Source organism: Panthera leo, chromosome D1 (assembly GCF_018350215.1).
Source record: "Panthera leo isolate Ple1 chromosome D1, P.leo_Ple1_pat1.1, whole genome shotgun sequence".
NCBI lineage: Eukaryota > Metazoa > Chordata > Mammalia > Carnivora > Felidae > Panthera > Panthera leo.
In genome coordinates this window covers 108,546,635-108,552,634 of record NC_056688.1, presented here as the reverse complement: position 1 = coordinate 108,552,634, position 6,000 = coordinate 108,546,635, and positions in this window count along the sequence as shown.

Genomic DNA, 6,000 nt, shown 5'->3' with positions numbered 1-6,000 from the left:
CTTTTCGTCTTTGTTAGCTGGTCATAGAGAATCCCTAAGAGGTCACAGGCATGAGCTGATGGGGAGACGTCGATGCAACAGACCTAGTGGGGATCAGGCCACATGGTCATGAAACTTACATTTGCCCTTTGGATCTGTACAGGCCCGATTGTGAATATGTCACTTTGAACTTGATGGGGTTGACAATTCGTAGATCATGATAGGCAGGGACCCTTGGACCTTAACCTGCATACACATTGAGCTCTCTTTTGCTCCAGGCTCTACTTAAACGTGGCTTCAAGCCATTCAATGGATGGATCAGAACAGAATCCCTACACGTAGTATGTGCTGTGGTCTAAATCTAAACACTGCCTCGCAGACACGGTGCTTCTTTTCCATGGTAGAAGGTGCGAGGTACAGTAACTGTAGTCCATTGTGTGACTAGTCCACAATTTGTTAATCCTCTCACAAAGGATTATTACTGACAGACACTTAGGTAGTTTACAGTCTTCTCATAGTATAAAAAAGCTAGAAACATCTTTGTACCTTTTGTGAAAGCATTTTTAAAGATTCATTTTTGGAAAATACATAATAGTGAACTTGCCGGTCATAGAGTGAATGTAGATTTAACTTCACAAGTGCCAAACAGATCCCCAGAGTGGTTGTACCATTTTATGTTCTCACCAGCAAGAGTTCAAGTTGCTTCACATCCTCTTTATCATTTTATGTTTTAGTCTTTTTATCCTAGTATGTGGGAAGTGGTATCTTATTGTAGTTTTAATTTGCATTTCTTTGATGACTCTTTTTTTTTTTTAACGTTTATTTATTTTTGAGACAGAGAGAGACAGAGCATGAATGGGGGAGGGGCAGAGAGAGAGGGAGACACAGAATCGGAAGCAGGCTCCAGGCTCTGAGCCATCGGCCCAGAGTCCGACGCGGGGTTCGAACTCACGGACTGTGAGATCGTGACCTGAGCTGAAGTCGGACGCTTAACTGACTGAGCCACCCAGGCGCCCCTGATGACTCTTGATGAATACTTTTTGTGTGTTTATTACCATTTATTTGGATATCTTCTTTTGTGACATTTCTGTTCAATTCTTTTGCCAATTTTTATTGTTTCTCTTTTCATCATTGATTTGTAGAAGTTCTTTATACTCTAGATATGAGGACTTTCTTGGATGTATGTGTTACACATATTTTTCCCTGAGGCCTATCTAGTTATTTTCCTAATAAGTCCCAGAAAGAACATATGGAAAGCATAGAGGAAAGGTAATATATTTAGAGATAATGGACACGAGTTTTCACAGCTGAAAGGAAGGACAGGTTTCTAATAAATAAGAGTTAGAATAACAGCAACCTTCTCAACAAAGGAAGCCACAAGACAAGGGAGTGATAGCTGCAAAGCACTGAGAGAAAATAACCAAGTTAGAATTGTGTGCTTACCAAAATTATCTTTCAAGAACAAGGGTAGAGAGGTGCCTGGGGGGCTGTCGGTTAAGTGTCCGACTTCGGCTCAGGTCATGATCTCATGGTTCGTGAGTTTGAGTCCCGTGTAGGGCTCTGTACTGACAGCTCAGAGCCTGGAGCCTGCTTCGGATTCTGTGTCTTCCTCTCTCTCTGCTCCTCCCCGACTCTCTCTCTCTCTCAAAAATAAATAAAAAATGAGGGTAGAATGAATGTATTTGCATATAATCAAAAATTGAGAGTTCAACAGCAGGAAATCTGTTCAAAGACCTTTTAGTTTTTAAAACATTTTTATTTATTTTTGAGAGACAGAGAGCACGAGCAGGGGGTAGGGGAGGTGGGGTGCAGGGTCAGGGTGGGGGGCAGATAGAGAGGGAGACACAGAGTTCAAAGCAGGCTCCAGGCTGGGTGGCTCAGTCGGTTAAGTGTCCGATTTCAGTTCAGGTCATGATCTTGTGGTCCATGAGTTTGAGCCCCTCATCAGGCTCTGTGCTGACAGCTCAGAGCCTGGAGCCTGCTTTAGATTCTGTGTCTCCTTCTCTCTGCCCCTCCTCCACTCATGCTCTCTCTTTCTCTCAAAAGTAAATCAACATTTAAAAAAAAATTAATAAATATATTAAAAAAATAAAAAAGAAATCCTTACATGTAGACATATATAATTCTGTACTTATGAGTTAATGTAATGGTTGCTTTTAAATACTCCCTAAAACGGAGCAAAAAAAAAAAAAAAAAAAAACACCCCAGGAAAGTTGATAACTTATGTAAGCTGAAGGATGGGTATGTGGGGGTTAACTATACCAGTCTCTCTAATACTGAATGTATGTGAAAATATTCATAATTAAAAGGTTAAAATAATTAAATAAGATCTACTGAGAAAACAACAGCCACAGTCAGTTTTACTGTTGAGTTTTACCAATTGTTCAAGGAAGAAATCATTCCAAACTTAGACTCCTCAAGTGAATAGAAAAGGGGAGATTTTTCCTCCAATCTTTCTGAGGCTGGTACAATTTTGATACCAAAATTACACGAAGCCGGGGGCGGGGGGAAGGAAAATGACAGCAACTTCATTTACAAATATAGTTGCAAAACCCCCTCCTCATTTATCAGTGAATCAAGTCAGCAATGTAACACACTGATGACCAAGCTAGTTTTATCCCAAGAACACAGGACTGTTTCCTATCAGGAAGTCCACATCATACTCTACATTAACAGATAAAGGAGAAAAGTCATCTGCTCTTCGCTATAGATGTGGAAAAACATTTGAAAAAAAATCAGGGTGCCTGGGTGGCTCAGTCAGTTAAGCATCTGACTCTTGATTTCGGCTCAGGTCATGATCTCGTGGCTCTGGGTTCAAGCCCGGCATCGGGCTCTGTGCTGACAGCGCGGAGCCTGCTCTGAATTCTCTCTCTCTCTGCGCCTCCCCTACTCTCTCTCTCTTTCAAAATAAATAAACAAAAACTTTTAAAAAGAAAAAAAATCAACACCTACTTACCATACACTTTCTTAGTAAACTAGAACGAGAAAGGAGCTACCGTAACCTGATAATGGATGTGTACCCCAAATTATATATAACCTAAGGACAAATACTACAAAAATATATTATCTTTTCAATAACTCCACGCATTATTGGTGGCAGTTGGTGTTATTATTCTGAGAATGTTTTGTGTACAATGTGCAATACATCAAATGAGTAATTGGTCGATGTCATTGAGAACAGAGGTATTTATTTATTTATTCCTTTATTTATTTATTGTGATAAAATATACATCGTATAAAGTTTACCATTTTAACTATTTTAAGTGTACAGTTCCATGGCATTAAGTATACTTCTATTGTTTTGCAACCATCACCACCATCCATCTCCAGAATCTTTCCACCACCCCCAGTATAAATTCTGTACCCATTAAACACTGACTCCCCATTCCTTCCTTTCCCCAGCCACTGGTAACCATTATTCTATTTTCTGTCTCTATGAATTTGACAATTCTATATATAAGTAGAATCATACAACTTGGGGAGGGGGGAGGAGCAGAGAGAGAGGGAGAGAGAGAATCCCAAACAAGTTCTGTGCTGTCAGCACAGAGCGGGACACAGGGCTCAAACCTATAAACCATGAGATCATGATCTGAGCCAAAATCGAGACTCGGTTGTTTAACCAACTGAGCCACCCAGGTGAGCCCCCCGCCTCCACTATGCTTTCTTCTAAGAGCTTTATGGTTTGCCTCTTTAAGTCTTCAATCTATTTTAAGTTAATTTTTGTATATAGAGTAAGGTAAGGGTCCGACTTCATTTATTGAAGGTGAAATTCCAGTTTTCCCCTCACCATTTGGTAAAAAGACTGTCCTTTCCTCATTGAATAGTCTTAGCACTCTTACCAAAAATCATTCAACCACATATGTGAGAGTTTGTTTTTCTATTTGTTTGTTTTCTATCTATTCCATTTCATCAATCTATGTCTGTACCACATGGGCTTGATTAGTATTCTTTTGTAGTAAGTTTTGAAATCAAGAAGTCTTACTCTTCCAACTTTGTTCTTCTTTTTCAAGATTGTTTTGGCTATTCAGGGTCCCTTGAGACTGCATATGAACTTAAGGATGAATTGTTCTATTTCTGTAAAAAGAGAAATGAGATTGTTTTCTAACACTGGAGAAATATGTAAGATGATTGAGGGTAAGTTAAAACCCTGTAGTCCTAAATTTAAAAAGGAGATATCAATATGAACTCCTAATACATTTTATATTATATATATAGCCTAACTGTTCATTGAAAAGATCTACAATGACTAACCCAGTACAGTAAGGGATCAGTAAGGGATCAGTAAGTACCCCTAGCACTCAGGCTGTGGTCTCTGAATACCATTTCCCACTAGGAGGAATGAGGACTCTTCAGAAACCTTCCCAATTCCAGATCTTAGACACTAGAATTGCGGAACTGTGTCAAAAGGAGTGAAGAACAAAATTGAAAAATTTTCCACTGGCCAAAGATGGAACAATTTAAACTTCAATAAGGAAAACAATAGATCAAATATTAATAGATCAAAATGCATCAAATATGTTTAAATCCATGCATTAAGAGCTTTTTTAAGACTGGCTATCTTTAAAAACAATTTTTTTTTAAGTTTATTTATCTATTTTGAGAGAGAGCACAAGCTTGAGCAAGGGAGGAGTAGAGAGAGAGAGGAAAAGAGAATCCCAAGCAGCCTCCTCGCTGTCAGCACAGAACCCTACACAGGGCCCAACCCCGTGTACCCCTGAGATCATGACCTGGGCTGAAATCAAAAGTGGGAGGTTTAACCAACTGCGCCACCCAGGTGTCCCAATATATGTGAATTTTAAAAAGAGGATCATGCAAGGATCAATGATTGTGTATCATTAACCAAAGATTTTAAGTAATCACTTCTGTCGACCTGAATGCCTCCTTCTCAAAAGTGAGCTGACTCTTCAAATCGGGGCCCAAAACAGGAGAAACCGAAATGAGTGGGAGGGGTGGTTAACTGTTTTCACTTTTCTCTTCCTGTTTTTTCAGAGCCTGGGAAAGCAAGTCAGAATTTCCAATCTTTTCCAATTCCCACATGATTCCCTAATTTAGAACGAGTTCAGTCTTTCTCCATCTGGGGAAGAATCTACCGCCTGCCTTGGAGCATCTTCGTTTGGGGAAAAAGCCGGGGTGGGGGGGGGGGTACTCCAGCCTCCTCCCTCACCCCACAAAGAGGCCTTGAGCTTGGCCTTGGGGACTATACCTCCGCGGAGAGGTCACAGGAGGGTTAATTAGTGGAATTGCTTTAGCAGATGGTTGGACCCTAGCAGTAGGCCCTGGGGAGATGGGCGGGGGAGGGGGGTGCAGGACTTTGCGGGTTTAGGTGGCCCCAGGGGTCTGGGACCTTCCAAGACACAGGCATCAGGCTATAAAGACGAAGCTCCTCGGAAGATTTACCCTTGGGCGCCTCCAGCCCTACCATCGCCCCTGGGGGCGGGGGAGGGGGGCGCTGGGGGCCTGGGACCTGGGGCTGACAATGTGAATGAACCATAAACGCATATGAACCTTAAACCTACTAGCCCTCGGTCCGCCCTCGCCGGCGGGAGCAGATGCGGCGCAGTGTCCTGGTCGCCCCTTGCGTTCTGCAGGCTCCGTGAAGCCCACGGTCCAAGCACTGCCAGGTGGAGAGGTCCGGAAGTTCCCCTTTGCCCCTGCTTTGTTAGATTGGGGTGAATGGCTAATTAAAAAGTGCTTCTGCCGCGACACCACCAAGAGGCACCTTTGGCGATTAGGAAACTTTGCGGAGGTCAGCCACCTGGCCTTTGCGGACGAAGCAGGCCCGGGCCTTTCCCCGCGCAGGGCGGGCGGCCGCAGCCCAGCAGCCCTGGCTGGGCTCCAGACCCGGCCCGGGTGACATCACCCAACTCCTCCGATCAGCGGGAGGGGGCCCCGAAATCCCCTAAAAACATTGTGAGTAATCGCTGGGCCCGCCCTCCAGGCGGGGCCTGGACCCGGGAGGCAGCCCAGCAGCCCCGCCAGCCTCGAGAGTGGCGTCGGGACGAGCAGCCTCTTGGTTCCCGG